Genomic DNA, 18,072 nt, shown 5'->3' with positions numbered 1-18,072 from the left:
CTAGCCAATCTTCTATCCATGCCAATATGTTACCCCCTACACCATGAGCTTTTATTTTTTGCAATAACCTTTGATGTGGCACCTTATCAAATGCCTCCTGGAAATCTAAGTACAATACATCCACCAGTTCCCCTTGGAATCTCCCTGCTCAGCATAGTGGGGAAAGTCTTTGCTCGAGTCGCTCTGAACAGGCTCCAAAAGCTGGCCGAGCGCGTCCACCCTGAGGCACAGTGTGGCTTTCGTGCAGAGAGATCGACCGTTGACATGCTGTTCTCCCTTCGTCAGATACAGGAGAAATGCCGTGAACAACAGATGCCCCTCTACATTGCTTTCATTGATCTCACCAAAGCCTTTGACCTCGTCAGCAGACGTGGTCTCTTCAGACTACTAGAAAAGATTGGATGCCCACCAAAGCTACTAAGTATCATCACCTCATTCCATGACAATATGAAAGGCACAATTCAACATGGTGGCTCCTCCTCAGAGCCCTTTCCTATCCTGAGTGGCGTGAAACAGGGCTGTGTTCTCGCACCCACACCTTTTGGGATTTTCTTCTCCCTGCTGCTTTCACATGCGTTCAAGTCCTCTGAAGAAGGAATTTTCCTCCACACAAGATCAGGGGGCAGGTTGTTCAACCTTGCCTGTCTAAGAGCGAAGTCCAAAGTACGGAAAGTCCTCATCAGGGAACTCCTCTTTGCTGACGATGCTGCTTTAACATCTCACACTGAAGAGTGCCTGCAGAGTCTCATCGACAGGTTTGCGGCTGCCTGCAATGAATTTGGCCTAACCATCAGCCTCAAGAAAACAAACATCATGGGGCAGGATGTCAGAAATGCTCCATCCATCAATATTGGTGACCACGCTCTGGAAGTGGTTCAAGAGTTCACCTACCTAGGCTCAACTATCACCAGTAACCTGTCTCTAGATGCAGAAATCAACAAGCGCATGGGAAAGGCTTCCACTGCTATGTCCAGACTGGCCAAGAGAGTGTGGGAAAATGGCGCACTGACACGGAACACAAAAGTCCGAGTGTATCAGGCCTGTGTCCTCAGTACCTTGCTCTATGGCAGCGAGGTCTGGACAACGTATGTCAGCCAAGAGCGACATCTCAATTCATTCCATCTTCGCTGCCTCCGGAGAATACTTGGCATCAGGTGGCAGGACCGTATCTCCAACACAGAAGTCCTCGAGGCGGCCAACATCCCCAGCTTGTACACACTACTGAGTCAGCGGCGCTTGAGATGGCTTGGCCATGTGAGCCGCATGGAAGATGGCAGGATCCCCAAAGACACATTGTACAGCGAGCTCGCCACTGGTATCAGACCCACCGGCCGTCCATGTCTCCGCTATAAAGATGTCTGCAAACACGACATGAAATCCTGTGACATTGATCACAAGTCGTGGGAGTCAGTTGCCAGCATTCGCCAGAGCTGGCGGGCAGCCATAAAGACGGGGCTAAAATGTGGCGAGTCGAAGAGACTTAGTAGTTGGCAGGAAAAAAGACAGAGGCGCAAGGGGAGAGCCAACTGTGCAACAGCCCCGACAAACAAATTTCTCTGCAGCACCTGTGGAAAAGCCTGTCACTCTAGAATTGGCCTTTATAGCCACTCCAGGCGTTGCTTCACAAACCACTGACCACCTCCAGGCGCTTACCCATTGTCTCTCGAGATAAGGAGGCCCAAAAGAAAAAAAAAAGAAGAACATCCACCAGTTCCCCTTCATCCACAGCACATGTAATTCCCTCAAAGAACTCCAATAAATTGGTTAAACATGATTTCCCTGTTGACTCTGCCTGATTACCTTCAATTTTTCTAAATACCCTGCTATAATGTCTTTAATAATAGCTTCTAACATTTTCCCTAAGACAGATGTTAAGCTAACTGGCCTGTAATTTCCTGCTTTCTGTCTCCCCCCCTTTTTGAATAAAGGAGTTACATTTGTTATTTTCCAGTCCAGCGGAACCTTTCCTGAATCTAGGGAATTTTGGAAAATTAAAACTAATGTATCAACTATCTCACTAACCACTTCTTTTCAGATCCTAGGATGAAGTCCATCAGGACCCGGGGACTTGTCAGCCCGCAGATCCAACAATTTGTTCATTACCACTTCCCTGGTGATTGTAATTTTCTTGAGTTCCTCCATCCCTTCCATTTCCTGACTTACAGCTAATTCTGGGATTTTACATGTATCGTCTATAGTTAAGACCGATGCAAAATATCTGTTCAATTCTTCTGCCATCTCCTTATTATCCATTATTAATTCCCCAGACTCATTTTCTATAGGACCAACATTCACTTTGTTAACTCTTTTCTTTTTAAATATCTATATAAACTCTTACTTTCTGTCTTTATATTTCTAGCTAGCTTTCTCTCATATTCTAATTTTACCTTCCTCATCAATCTTTTAGTCAATCTTTGTTGTTTTTTATATTCTGTCCAATCTTCTGACCTGTCTACCATCTTTGCTCAATTATGTGCTTTTACTTTAAGTTTGATACTATCTTTAACTGTTTTAGTTAACCATGGATGGTGGGTCCCCCCCTTGGAATTTTTCTTTCTCATTGGAATGTATCTATTCTATTGACCTATCCCTTAACCTAATTTGCCAGTTTACTTTAGCTAGCTCTGCTTTCATGCCCTCATGATTGTCCTTATTTAAGCTTAAAATACTGGTCTTGGACCCACTCTTCTCTCCCTCAAACTGAATGTAATATTATGATCGCTGCTACCTAGGGGTGCCTTAACTATGAGGTCATTAATTAATCCTATCTCGTTGCACAATACCAGGTCTAGTATAGCCTGCTGTCTGGTTGGCTTCAGAATGCACTGTTCCAAGAAGTTATCCTGAAAACATTCTACCTCATTTAGGCTACCTCTGCCCATCTGATTTCTCCAGTCTATATGTGGATTAAAATCCCCCCATAATTATCTCTGTACCTTTCTGACAATCTGCCATTATTTCTTCCTTTATACCCCATCCTACAGTGTGGTTAATGTTAGGTGGCCTGTACACCACTCCCACAAGTGACTTCTTGCCTTTATGATTTCTCATCTCTACCCAAACTGCTTCTACATCCTGGTTTCCAGGCCATCCCTCTCTATTGCACTAATACCATCATTAATTAACAGAGCTACCCCTCCACCTTTTCCTAGCTTCCTCTCCTCCTGGTTGGGACTGCAGGATCATGGAATAAACGCTATAGAAGTAATATTTTTTACAACAGATATTGCGGACAGGACGTACTCTTGTTCTTTGATCTTAGAGATTGGGTGTTAGCTTTGTTTTATTAAAACCATTGTGATCATTGTTTCTGTGAAATGTGTTGTTCTGTTCCTCTTAAGTTCCAAGTGTGACATACCTACACACTCCTTGCTACATCCTCACCGTGTTGGAACTAAAAATCATTGCACAGGTCATCGAGCTGAAATGTTAACTCTGCTTCTCTCTCCACAGATGCTGCCAGACCTGCTGAGCATTTCCAGAACATTCTGTTTTTATCTCATTGCACCACCTTCTACTTTAGGATCGCAAAACATTGGAACTCCTTCTCTGCATACTGCAATCACAGGCTTTTAAAAATAATATAACCACTGCTGCATGATTTATCTTGATCTCTATCAACTCTTTTCAGCCTTGATGCTGCCCTGCAGTGTGAGCCTCAGCTTTTCACCTCTGATGTTGAGGGAGATTTACGCTGATTAGCTTCAGGAATCAGGGAATCATTATAGACAACTTTCCCTCAAGGAGGTGTTAATGGATGATATAGAGTCCATGATAGGGTAAATTGTCTGTGGCTTTCTGGGAAGAATGACAATTTCTCATTCCATTGTCTTATTTTCAATGTTGGAAATGACGTCTCTCAGATGAAATGTTAAATCAAGGCCCCGCCTACCCTTTCAGGGTAACATAAAAGACCCCAGTGCAATATTCAAAGAAGAGCAGTGCAGTTCTCCACAGTGCCCTGGCCAATATTTATCTCCGACCCAAGATTACTGACAAATTATCTGGTCATTATCTAAATATGCCTCTCCATAATTTCCGTTACTGTCTTCAGTAGTCAAGGGCGCTGTGATTTAAGGGTCATGTCTACATGGATCATAAAACAGTAATGAACTTAAATCAGCCCATTGCTGCCCTGCGCACACTAACATCTGCTGCTGTACGGAAACTGAAAAGTGGACAACCGAGGGGCTTTAAATTTGTTGATGATGTTTATCTGTGTTTATGTGAATTGTAACAAAGTAACTTTACTGTTGCTTAGATAATGCCAGTTTGTTGGGTTTCCATCTGATCTTTCCATTTCTCAACATGAGGGTTGCTTCCCTTCAGGCTAAACATGTACAGATCAGATCAAGAGGACTGTGTGTCAGTGCTGTTTGAGTGTAAGTCAGGATTTGCAGACAGATGGAAAGACATGAAAACTCTGGCCTCAGAAGAGAATATCAAACGCAAGCCAGTCCATCACCTTTGGTAGCTCCTTTGGAAGTGTTTCCCCTCTCTAGATCTCTGCGTGGCACTGAGGGAGAAGGCAATGTGGGTGATCTCTCCTCAGACACCCAACAATAGCCCTCAGTAACCAGTTTCTAGGAGGTGAGAGAGGGTGGCCTGGATATTGGCCATGGATTCTTCTCTTCCCCTGCACTTCGTGCAATAGGGTGACTCAATGGAGAATTCAATGTTGAGGGAATTAAGTGGTCAAATTCTTGCAAAACCCCATGACACAGCAAGCAGAAGTATAGACACATTGGGGGTCCTGAAACTACCATCTTAGTGATGGTCAAAGTACATAGATTTGAAATAAATCTGATGAGAAGTTCATCCTTCTTTCCACTTCTCTTTCTTTTCGCTTGATTGCAAGACTACTGTGGCTCAGAGGGGAGCACTCTTGCCTCTGAGTTAGAAGGTTGTGTAGTTCAATTCCTATTCCAGTGAACATAGAACATAGAACATTACAGCGCAGTACAGGCCCTTCAGCCCTCGATGTTGCGCCGACCTGTGAAACCATCTGACCTACACTATTATAGAACATAGAACATTACAGTTGAATAGATAATCAAGACTAATGCTCCCAGTGTAATAGTGAGTGAGTGCTGTTGGGGGTGCCATTTTCAGAGGAGACATTAACCTGAGGCCTCATCTACTCTCTCAGGTGGATAGAAAGGATCCCATGAGACTTTGTTCTGCACAAATTGGCTGCTGTGTTTTCCATGTTACACTTCAAAAAGTACTCCATTGGCTATAAAGCACACTGAAACATCTTAAAGACTTTTAACTCCTGGTGCATCACCTACCTGGCCAGTTGCCAGCATTGCTTTGTGATCAGTAGGTGTACAAGAGAGAATCCAATTTACTCCAGATTGACCCCATCTGATGCTCCCAACACGCACAGCATCGCTCCAACTTTTGTTGACTAAAATTGACAGAAACAGCAGACTGAAGAGACCAGAGTCAGCGCTGGCAAGGCCAGCATTTATTGCCCTTCCTTATTTGCCCTTGAGAAAGTGGTGTTGATTCACTTTCTTGAACTGCTGCAGTCCGGGAGGTGAAGGTACTCCCACAGTGCTGTTAGGGAGAGAGTTCCCTACTTTGACCCAGCAATGATGAAGGAACAGCATTCCCCTCTAACCTGTTTGTCTTCTGTCAAATTTCCAGCAATGTTCCTCATTCTCTATTTTATGAGAAGATTCTGCACAGTCAGACGTGGGCAGGGAGGCTTGTTTGGCTTTTTACCTCCCTAACAGAGGACCAGTAGATTTGGATGCACATGGCAGCCCTTGTAAGAATGCCTGGAGAGACCAGTCACACACTTTATTCAGAAATGGGCCTATATTGGGCTCTATATACTGTTAAACCCAAGAATGGAAAAGCAAGATTTGACAGCAGAATGATTTAGAGTCATAGAGTTATACAGCACAGAAACAGGCCTTTCGGCCCATCATGTCTGTGCCGGCCATCAAGCACCTATCTATTCTAGTCCCATTTTCCAGCACTTGGCCCGTAGCCTTGTATGTTATGGCATTTCAAGTGCTCATCTAAATACTTCTTAAATGTTGTGAGGGTTCCTGCCTCTACCACCCCTTCAGGCAGTGTGTTCCAGATTCCAACCACCCTCTGGGTGAAAATTATTTTCCTCAAATCCCCTCACCTTAAACCTATGCCCCCTGGTTATTGACCCCTCCGCTAAGGGAAAAAGTCTCTTCCCATCTAGCCTATTAATGCCCCTCATAATTTTGTATACCTCAATCATATCCCCCCTCATCCTTCTCTGTTCTAAGGAAAATTATCCTAGCCTTTTCAGTTTCTCTTCATAGCTGAAATGGTCCAGCCCAGGCAACATCCCGGTGAATCTCCTCTGCACCCTCTCCAGTGCAATCACATCCTTCCTATAGTGTGGTGCCCAGAACTGTACACAGTACTCCAGCTGTGGCCTAACTAGCGTTTTATACAGCTTCATCATAATCTCTCTGCTCTTATATTCTATGCCTCGGCTAATAAAAGCAAGTATTGCATATGCTTTCCTAACTATCTTATCTACCTGTGCTGCTGCCTTCAGTGATCTATGGACAAGTACACCAAAGGTCCCTCTGATCCTCTGTACTCCCTAGGGTCCTACCATCCATTGTATATTCCCTTGCCTTGTTAGTCCTCCCAAAATGCATCACCTCACACTTCTCAGGATTAAATTCCATTTACCACAGCTCCGCCCATCTTACCAGCCCATCTATATAGTCCTGTAATCTAAGGCTTTCCTCCAATTTTCGTGTCATCTGCGAACTTACTTATCATGCCTCCTATATTCACGTCTAAATCATTAATGTACACTACAAACAGCAAGGGTCCCGGCACCGATCCCTGTGGTATCCCTCGACCATTACCCTCTGTTTCCTGCCACTAAGCCAATTTTGGATCCAATTTCCCAAATTGCCCTGGATCCCATGGGCTCTTACCTTCTTAACCAATCTCCCATGCGGAACCTTATCAAAAGCCTTACTGAAGTCCATGTAGACTACATCAACTGCTTTACCCTCATCTACACATCTAGTCACCTCCTCAAAAAATTCAATCAAGTTAGTTTGACACGATCTCACCCTGACAAAGCCATGCTGACTGTCCCTGATTATTCCCTGCCTCTCCAAGTGGAAATTAATCCTGTCCCTCAGAACTTTTTCCAATAGTTTCCCAACCATTGATGTTAGACTCACCGGCCTGTAATTACCTGGTCTATCCCTACTACCTTTCTTGAATAATGGTACCACATTCGCTGTCCTCCAGTCCTCTGGCACCTCTCCTGTGGCCAGAGAGGATCTGAAAATTTGTGTCAGAGCCCCTGCTATCACCTCCCTTGCCTCACATAACAGCCTGGGATACGTCTCATCTGGGCCTAGGGATTTATCCACTTTTATGCCCGCTAAAACATGTAATACTTCCTCCCTTTTAATGTTAATATGTTAAAGTATATCGCAATCCCCCTCCCTGATCTCTACACCTGCATTGTCACTCTCCACAGCGAAAACAGGTTAAAAGTAGTAATTTAAAACCACACCTATGTCCTCCGGCTCCACACACAGATTGCCACTTTGGTCCCTAATGGGCCCTACTCTTTCCCTGGTTATCCTCTTGCCCTAATATACTTATAAAATGCGTTAAGGATGTTGCTTTATCTTGCCCGCCAATGTTTTTTCATATCCCCTCTTCGCTCTCCGAATTGCTTTTTTAAGTACCCCCCTACACTTTCGAAACTCCTTTAATGCCTCTGCTGCTTTCAGCGCTCCGAATCTGCCATAAGTCTCCATTTTTTCCTGATCCAATACTCTATATCCTTTGACATCCAGGGTTCCCTGGACATGTTGGTCCTACCCTTCACCTTAACGGGGACATGTTGGCTCAGAACCCTCACTATTTCCTCTTTGAATGACTCCCACTGGCCTGATGTAGACTTTCCTACAAGTAGCTGCTCCCAGTCCACTTTGGCCAGATCCTGTTTTATCAAATTGAAATCTGCCTTCCCCCAATTCAGTACCTTTATTTCTGGCCTGTCTTTGTCCTTTTCCATAACTACCTTAAATCTTACAGAGTTATGGTCACTATCCCCGAAATGCTCCCCCACTGATAATTCTACCACTTGTCCAGCTTCATTCTCTAGGATTAGGTCCAGTACTGCCCCTTCTCTTGTAGCACCTCCTACGTACTGGCTCATAAAGCTCTCCTGTATGCATTTTAAGAATTCCTCCCCCTTTAAGCCTTTTGCACTATTTTTTAATTAAGGGAGTAACGAATTAATCTGAGGGTAAGTCATTGCAGGAGAGCTCAGCCCTGTGATATGCTCCTTCTGCGCTATGTGGGAAATCAGGGAAGCTTCCAGTATCTCTGACGACCATGTGTGCAGGAGGTGTATTCATCTGTAGCTACTGTTTACCCGCATTACGGAGCTGGAGCTGCGGGTGGATTCACTGTGGAGCATCCGTGATGCACATACCAGGACATGAGACTTAAATATACCATAAAAGGCAAACACACAACAGAAATAAAACCGTAATTGAAGACTATCTACATACTATCTAATCATCTGACTGTGAAAAGCCGCAGACTAATTAATATTCATTTGGAACCTGTATTCATTTCTGTGCTAACCGTTATGTGAAAAGACATGTAATTGCAATTAAACAATCTTTGTAAAGAAGCAGGAAAATATGTTCATATTCTAGCTGCATTGCCAACTAGAAATATTACATTAATAATTATGATCAGCTGCAGCAGAAGCAAAGTGTTTGTGAACATGCGTCAATGTGTAATAGATGAAAAACAATGACAACAGCACAGATTTCCTCACTAGTCCTGCATTGGTTTTCAGACATGTGCAAGAAAAAACAGAAGTTAGAGCAGTTACCCTGTGGAGTCACCTTCGCATTTAAAGGACCACACCAAAAACTGAAGATGGCAGATGGGTACTCTAGGTGGCCACAGAGCAAGGATGCCTCCCTGCTTACTCTCCTCCAGGCTGAGCGGGCAAAGCAGGACGTCCTTTTCCCCAGCGATGGTAAGAAGCGGCCCTCTTTCCTGACCAAGGCAGCCTGGCTGGAGGTGGCAGGGGAGGTGAGTAGCCAAGGGGCCATCCGGTGTCAAAGGGTCCAATGTCGGAAGAGGATGAACGATCATTCCCCCAGCCAGCTGGGGCCCTCCAGGCCTCGTGCGTGCAGAGGTCAATGGCCAAAGTCATCCACAGCCAAACGGCAATCAGATCATCAGCCTTCCTCTAGTCAGGCACAAATGGGAATGCACGGGTGTCACAGCAATGTAAATAAGTCTTTCACTATATGTTCTTCACCAACATGTGTGTCCTTTTCTCTCTGTGAATGATGTGTACCAGCATGTAGTGCCAATGTCACATCCCTTTGCACCGTTGGCCCTTCAGGAAAGCTAACGTATGCAATAGCATCATTGCCATGCCACCATTACTCATGAGCATCTCCACGGATGCAGTGACATGGACATTGGCTCAGTCAGCTGCTGCCTCTAATGGTTTACACAGAGATGCTGCAGATGTGGACTGGTGCACATCAGGTGAGCGAGGGTGATGTGCGGCTTGCAGAGCTCCAGTCGGTTCCTATGGAGCAGACAGCCTTTGTCTGATAAGCCACTGCCGTACATCCCTAGCTCACTGCTAGCCCTGCATGCAAAGCCTGGGTGCCATTTGCCCTCCCATGCACCTTTCCTGTTGTAGGTCCTCAGCGCCCTCATCATGCCAGGTCTGGCCCCCATTGGGTGGGTAGGTGTGCAGAGCACAGGGAGCAGCAAAAAAAAAGGAGCTGGCCTTTTCGGCTCTTAGTACAGAGCATCACCCTATTTATCCACGCATTGGAAGCGCGTTTTCAGCATGCCACCCACCTGCTGAATGGTGGCTCTTGTAGCTCAGTGGTTGGCGTTATATCTCTCCTCTGCAGCAGTGGTTGAGTCTCTCACTGGTGTCAAGAACCATGTCTGCAATGGATAGCCCTTGTCTCCAAGAAGCCAGCCCTCGATCTGAGCCAGTTCAGTGAACAGCGGTGGCAGCCGGGACTGGCGCAGGACCCAGGTGTCATGGCAGCTGCCTGAGAAGCGGGCACAGATCTGCATGAAGCATCTCTGGTGATCACATACCAGTTGCACCTAGATTGAGAGGAATCCTTTAATGGTAACGTCTGTAGGTGGTAGCCTGGCGGGAGCCCTGATGCCCACTTGGGTGCAGTCTATCATCCGGCAATAGTGTTGAAACCGATGGCCCTCTGGGCCTGGCTGTGAGAGTCTGTCCTGAATCGGACATACTCAGTGGCCCTCCAGTGCAGGGCATCGGTGGCCGCCTTGCTGCAGCGGTGCAATGCTGTGTGACCCCACAAAGGTCACCGGTGGGCCCCAGAAAAGCTGCATATACATCAGGCTTGAGAACCACTGCCACTATGAGGATCAAAGGCATGGGATGTCCACCGAAGCTCATAGGCTGCAGGCCATCATTGAGCAAGGCACAGAGACGTGTCACCACACTCTCTACATGCGCAATCGCCTCTGATACTGGTGCTCTGACATCCGCTGGCCTGTCATGTGGGGCCTGTAGATGCACAGCGACCTGTAATGGTGGCACTCCCCTTGGGGGCTGCTGCTCGTGACTGGGGGACCTCTCCGTGGACTGCACCTGTCTGTTGATTTTGCCTCCAGCGCATATGGATCCTCAGGATTAGCAGATCACACAATCTAGGATGAGACATACCCATTTCCATGTGATAAATAGAGTTGTTTCCTTCACTTAATCGAAGGCTCCTAACAGGGCAGGCATTGTTGTTGATGGATACATCAGGCACTTTCATGGATCAACTATGTGGCTTGGTTTGGCATCGCCCATCTTTGCTCTTATTAAGGGTTGCACAGCATGACCACATGAAGATTCTACCAGCTGCATCGATTGCCCCCACCAGCCAGGTAACCTTTACACTCCTGCCGGTTCTGGCACCCTCCCCACACACAGGTGACTAGACTGCCACTGCTCCTTCACACACACAAGTGTACAATGGCGCAGAGTGTACACTGTTTATGGAGGGAGGATATGCAATACTTTCCTTCATGCCTACAGAACTTTGCCTCCAGTAGTCTCACCCCCCCTCCCACCTGCCTTCCAGTATGCAGAGTTCAGACTCTTATATTACCCCCTCCCTTCAAGTATGCAGAGTTGAGACCCCTGTACATCTGGACTTACCTTCACTGTCGAGTACTCCTGCTTCTGATGTCCCATCAGCTTTTATTTTCATGAATGGCACGGCACGTGACGGCACGCCCATTCAATGTAAAATGCGGAAGTGTGAAGTGGCAGGCAGCGGGATGCATAATCAGGAAAAGTAAGTGGCACTTTACATGTGGTAATTGGGGTTCCGCTGCCAAGCGGTGGGGGGGGGACCGCACCGAGGTCCCATCATTGCCAAAAATATGCGACGGGGCCTTCTCGACATCGGGGGTCGAGGCAGGCCTTTCCCGGCAGAATTTTATGGGCCTCCCCCACCACGACCCCCAACGTCGAGGGGCTGGTAAAATTCAGCCCTAAGAGTCTATCACATAGTGCAGCATTGGAGGCACATGCAGTCCAGTCTGGGTTGGGGTGGCAGGTTTTTCTCTTTGAAGGACATCAGTGAATAAGTTGTGTTTTTAACAACACTTTGCCAACTTCTGAGGGTCACTTTCTAGTGCCACACTGCAAATTACCATACTTATTGAAATCAAGTTCACAAACTGTATGTTCCACTCCTGCCTCAGCTTATCTGCTGCTGAAACCCTCATCCGTGCCTATGTTACCTCTAGACTTAACTATTCCAATGGTTTCCTGACCAGTTTCCATCTTCCACCCAACATAAACTTGAGCTCATCCAAAACTCTGCTGTCCGCATCCTGACCTGCACCAAGTCTTGTTCACTGTGCTCGCTGACCTACATTGGCTTCTCAATTTTAAAATTCTCATCCTGGTTTTCAAATCCCGCCATGGCCTCACCTCACCCTATCTCTGTAACGTCCTCCAACCCCACAACCCTCCAAGATATCAGCGCTCCTCCAGTTCTGGCCTCTTGATCATCCCCGATTTCAGTTGCTCCACCATTGTCGGCTGTGCCTTCAGTTGCCGAGGTTCTAAGCTCTGGAATTTCCTCTCTGCACCTCTCTGCTTCTCTACCATTAACATAGTAAAAGATCCCAAGGTGCTTCACTGAAGCAATATCAAACAAAATTTGACACCGAGCCACATGAGAGATATTAGGACAGATGACCAAAAACTTGGTTGAAGAGGTAGGTTTTAGGGAGTGTCTTAAAGGAGGAGAGAGAGGTGGAGAGGCAGTGAGGTTTATCACATAGAATTTACAGCGCAGAAACATCCCATTTGGCCCAACTGGTCATTGCTGATGTTTATGTTCCACATGAGCAACTTATGAGCATACCAATTAGGAGCAGAAGTAGGCCATTCGGCCCCTCTAGCCTGCTCCGCCTTTCAATAAGATCATGGCTGATCTGTGGCCTTGAATTCCACACTCCCATCTACCCCCAATAACCTTTGATTCCTTCGCCTCCCTACTTCACCGAACACTATCTGAATATCCCACTATTCCTTTCTCCATCATGTACTTATCTAGTTTTCCTTCAAGGCATCTATGCTACTCACCTTAACTACTCCATGTGGTAGCAAGTTCTAAGTTCTCACCACTCTCTGAGTAGAAGTTTCCCCACAAGTGTGAACTGATAACAGCACGGTGAAGTCAACGGGGCATTTGTGACATTATTAACAACGGGACCAACTGTGTACCTCCTGAACCAATGAGATTAATGGATTGAGAAAGAAACAGAGGAAAGGCCGCTAGGGAGGATGAGTTAGAGTGGGGGAATTCATTGTCAAATTAGGTACAGAAAGAGAATTAAAGAAAGGGAAAGAAACTTCAGATTAAAAGCGAGCGAGGGAAAAGGGAATAAAGGAAATGCAATTTTTTAAATTCAAAATTTGACATTTATTAAATCTCAAACAACAAATCACAACCTGAAGGAATGCGACTCCGCTCTTTTTAATTATTCACTTTTTGGGCCACAGAGGTTGATTGGCAGTCATTAACAATTATCTCACTGCAAAAAGGGTAGATACACTTTTAATTACTAGACTTAACTTTCTGTGGGGAGCTTAATGAAAAATGTATTTGCAAATGCAGCAACTTCATGAAAATCACGGGGAAGTTAAGGGCGCCACCTTGTCCTGCAAAAGGGAGGGAAGAGTGTCAGTGAGCATGGTGTAATCTGTTTGTGTGATGTGGCTGTCATGGTTGAATAGCTGGCAGTGTGTGCAAGCTGTGAGATTTGGTTGCGAGACTTCCAACAGTACTAAGTGTGTGAAGGTGAGATGAAACTATGAATGTTAGGTGTGAGTCATGATTGATAGATATTGTTGGTAGGTGAGTAATGGGAGTGTGGTGCACTGAGCAGTGTGTGAGGCCAGTGGTGCAGTTTGTGCGATATGACATTTGAAGATACATTCACTGATCTTGACCGCACATGTGAGGTCATTGAATGCCTTTTGGCACTGTAACCAGGTCCTCAGGGCACAGCTATCAGTCCCATTGCCTTCGCTAAGTTTGTCTGGAGAGCCTCCTCACTCCATGTGGATAGATGACATCCCTCCTCCTTTCCACCTCCTGCATCAAGGCCTCTAGTGCAGTGGCGGAAAGTCTTGGAGCTCGCTCTGTGTCATGTTGTGCCATTCTTGTGTCTTTCCCAGGTCAAAATCATTTTTAGAATGATTTCCAGCACCTGCCCCAGCCAAAGTGCCCATTCCCTTTAAGTGGCGCAGGCTGGCTTTAAGTATTGCAGTCTAGCTCGAACTCATGCTAGCCTTTCACTATTTTGTGTCCCTGCTCAGGCATGCAGTCACTGAACTGGCTGCACTCTGCAATCACTTCAAATGTGCTGCAGCAGCAATGGGTGGAGAGTTGTCCCGCGTCACAATCTCTTGCCCATTTTTGGAAGTTATCAAATCGCTTAATCATCACACACACAAACACCCACACACGCATCTCACCTTTGCAGACAATTAATAATTAATATTTCCAGTAAGAACGGAATTGGAGGCTAAACAAATCACTAAAACACTGCATTAGCAGTGAAGTTAATGTTGAAGGTAACGCTTGGATAAACTACATGTCAAAACAGCAGATAAACAGCAGCTGAAATGGATGTTCAGTGCTACATTACATTAGCAATCAGCCTAACTTATCACAGCAAATTGCGTGAAAAGTGTAGACTAAACAAGGCCTGTGGGCACAAAATTGGGACAAACATGAGAATGGCTTTTTGAAAATGCACAAAACATTATCGCCAAGTGCACTCAGACTCCATTCTCCTCCGAGCCAGGGCTGTTTCTGAACTCACGTTGATCTTCTGACAAAAAAAGAAACCTCAAGGAGCAGCTTGGCGAGTTTTTGTAGACCGAAGAGGCTTTTCTCAAACAGTAAAACAGCATCAAGATAATGAAGCAGAATGCAAGAGGGCCAAGGTACACCGCATTCCTTCCTGGGTACTTTCAAACACCAATCCTGTACAAAATAAGGTTTTCTACAGTTTGCAATAATCACAGAAAGTGCAGAGCACATCAGTCCACAGCTGGAAGGCAGAGATCTAAGGAAGGAAGTACCCGACCTGTAAAGCCAGAGGCAAGAGGATGATGAATGAATTGCTAAGAGACATCTCGGAGAGAACTGTAGTTAAAATACTTAATAAGACAGGAGTGGGGGCGGGGTGGGGGTGGGGGGGGGGGGGGGGGATGGGGGTGGTGGTGGCGGCAATAGCTGAACTAATTCTTTGAGCTATGCCAGGCCAGGAGGGCACAGTTTGAAGGTCCTGAAGCCACCGGGATATTTCTTCACCTAGAAGCTGATCAGCAGTGGGATTGGTTTTGCTGAGTTGATGAGAACCAAACACTCTTCTTACTAAAGAGACGGCCAGATGCTGTAGTAGGGGACAGTAGGGTTTGGTGTTCTGGAAGGATGAGGTCATGTGGGCTGAAGGATCCTCTTCATCTGAGCTGATCATGTTATCTTGTGACCTGTCCTTTCTCTTTACAAATGCTGACTGACCAGACCAGCTATGTATTTCCAGCATTTGTAGTTTTTATTTTTCAAACCTTAACTGTGATAGATGGTTTATTTCAGTAGCAGCTGCAATTTAGTGAAGTCTTGCTGTTGCGTGTAGACTGAGGAATATGAAGCATATGTAGCATTACCCACCTCTGCTCCTGTTCAGCCCACCTGCTGATGATACCCCTCATCCATGTCTTTGTTGCATCCCAATTTGACTATTCCAAATGCTCAAACTTCAGCTCATCCTAAACTCTTCATTCATCACTTCCTCTGCTTCCTGACCTGCGTTGGCTCCTGGTCACCCAGCAGCTACAAATTACAATTCTAATTCTCATGTTCCCTTCATGACCTCGCCCCACCTATCTCTACAACAACAACTAGCATTTGTAAAGTGCCTGTGATGTAGTAAAACATCCCAGGCACTTCAGGGGAGCATTATCCAACACCAAGCCACATAGAAAGATATTAGGACAGGTGACCAAATAATCTCCCTCAACCCACAAACACCTTCCCCCACCCCCACCCGAACTCCCCATTCTTCCAACGCTTGCCTCTTGTACGTTCCCCCTCCCTTCGCTCCACCAATGGTGGCCATGCCTCCAGCACTGCCCCACACTCTGAAATTCCCTCCCCAAACCCCTCCGCCTCTCCATCTGCTTCCCCACCTTTAAGACCCTCAGCAACCGAATCTCACTGAGAGGGACATGAGATTTTGGAACTAGCAAGTCATGTCAGGGCACAACTGCAGTGTTTAGGAGCAATATGAAAGCTCTGAGGCACAGGCCCATAAAGGATACTGTGGCGACCTTAACATGGACGATTAAATGAGGTCATCTGCAACTGAGACGCATGCAGAAAATTGAATGGAAACAAGTGCAATGTGAAAAATTCATCTTCAGTCGAAAAGTTTGTGGAGGAACTGGAGACGGAGCAGAAAATCTCAAACACATTAGCGACAGTGGGGAGAGTAAACTTTTCTGCGTTACATCGTGTGACGGAGTTTGAGATAGAAGACAGAGAGACTTGCATTTATATAACACCTTTCACAACATCCCCAATCACCTTACAGCTAATGAAGTATTTTTTGAATTGTAGTCACTGTTGCAATGTAGGAAACACGGCAGCTAATTTATGCACAGCAAGCTCCCACAAACAGCAATATGATAATGACCAAATAATATGTTTCTGTGATGTTGATTAGATTAGATTAGAGATACAGCACTGAAACAGGCCCTTCGGCCCACCGAGTCTGTGCCGAACATCAACCACCCATTTATACTAATCCTACACTAATCCCATATTCCTACCAAACATCCCCACCTGTCCCTATATTTCCCTACCACCTACCTATACTAGTGACAATTTATAATGGCCAATTTACCTATCAACCTGCAAGTCCTTTGGCTTGTGGGAGGAAACCGGAGCACCCGGAGAAAACCCACGCAGACACAGGGAGAACTTGCAAACTCCACACAGGCAGTACCCGGAATCGAACCCGGGTCCCTGGAGCTGTGAGGCTGCGGTGCTAACCACTGCGCCACTGTGCCGCCCTGATTGGAGGTTAAATATTGACCAGGACACCAGGGATAAGTCCCCTGCTCTTCGAAATAGTGCCATGGGATCTTTTACTTTCACCTGTGAGGGCAGATAAGGCCTCGGTTTAATGTCTCGTCTGAAAGGCAGCACCTCTGGAAGTGTAGCACTCCCTCAGTACTGGTGTGTCAGCCTAGATTTTTGTGGTTGAGTCTCTGCATTTATTTATTTCTATTTAACTATCAATAACATTCAAGAAATCACACTAATCATACAATTACCTCCACAGACTGTGTTGAATCCAATTTATTGCGTACCACCCTACCCATTTAACCTGTTAAAAAGGGTACTGTAAAGTTTCTCTTGCATGGCCTAAAAACCCAACTGATCTGAATTATGCCTCCAGTGTTCTCCCTGGTTGGACATCTCCGAAGCTCCAACACCACAAGGGCCATTGTTTGTCACATTACATTGGAGTTGATCCACACTTATTAATCTAATCCTCAATCCCATTAATAAGCATGAATTCAGCTCACTGCTTTTGTTAGTTGACACATTAATCACCTCAGATGAAACTATTCTTTCAGTCTTCGGGGGAAAAATCATTCCTTCCAATAATATGAGTCTTCTAATTCTGTCCTCGCTGTACCATTAATTGTCTCCATTTTGTATTTATAATAAGTCAGCTTTATGCATCAGCCAGTGGCTGTCAAATTGCCCTGAAATTTTACATCTTCAGCTCCTTCCTGTAAATTTACCTGCAGAAGGTGTAAACGTATCTGCTGGTCGCTGGATCACCGAGCGAGCTAGTTGGGATTCAATGGCCTGCAACGCCTTGTGCTGGTTCCTTATTCAGTCACAGTGTTTCCTGCCATGTAGAGTGCTGGAAAGGAGCGTGTCATATCCGTGCCTGCTCCAGATGTGCCCTCAGCATTTCACTGGCCTGTGTGGCCCTCTGAGGTTCTCTCCATCAGATCTCCCAGCCTGAGAAAGCTGGACAAGGCAGCCTCGAGTCCAAGGCCTCAACAGCAGCCATTGGAACATTCACAAGAGAGACCCTGACCCCTGACTGGCTTTAGGACCTGTATCACTGGTAGCTGTGCTGCTGAATTGCCACATGCTCTGTAAGAAAGGGAAGTGCAGGCAACTGTTTCTCCACCAAGATGCAAATGTGAACAACAGGGCTCCATCACCTGCCCAGCCATGCCTTATTTGGACAGCTTCAAGTGATTCCCGTTCTCTAAGTAGGCCCTGTGAGGTCTGAATCCCGGGACATTGCACGAACCAAGTTGATCCACCCTCTGCCATCTGGTGCCCATCCCATCCCGTCTCCTTTGCTCCTCCTCATCTGGACGCCATGATTCACTCAGTGTTAGGACCATGGGAATAGCTGGACGAACAAAGACCTGAATCAAGG

At 46.0% G+C, this 18,072-nt stretch overlaps 1 protein-coding gene across 1 annotated transcript in view; it reads left to right on the top strand.

Moving 5' to 3' along the window:
* atpv0e2 (ATPase H+ transporting V0 subunit e2) overlaps positions 1-15,121 on the top strand; it is a 553,405-nt gene extending 538,284 nt beyond the window's left edge. Inside the window, exon 4 of the mRNA XM_068053104.1 lies at positions 15,108-15,121. The gene's annotated coding sequence lies outside the window, so the exon portion shown is untranslated. The remainder of the gene's footprint in view (positions 1-15,107) is intronic.
* Positions 15,122-18,072: the final 2,951 nt, after the last annotated feature.

This window comes from Heterodontus francisci, chromosome 20 (assembly GCF_036365525.1).
Source record: "Heterodontus francisci isolate sHetFra1 chromosome 20, sHetFra1.hap1, whole genome shotgun sequence".
NCBI lineage: Eukaryota > Metazoa > Chordata > Chondrichthyes > Heterodontiformes > Heterodontidae > Heterodontus > Heterodontus francisci.
This window is presented reverse-complemented; position numbering and strand designations above follow the sequence as displayed.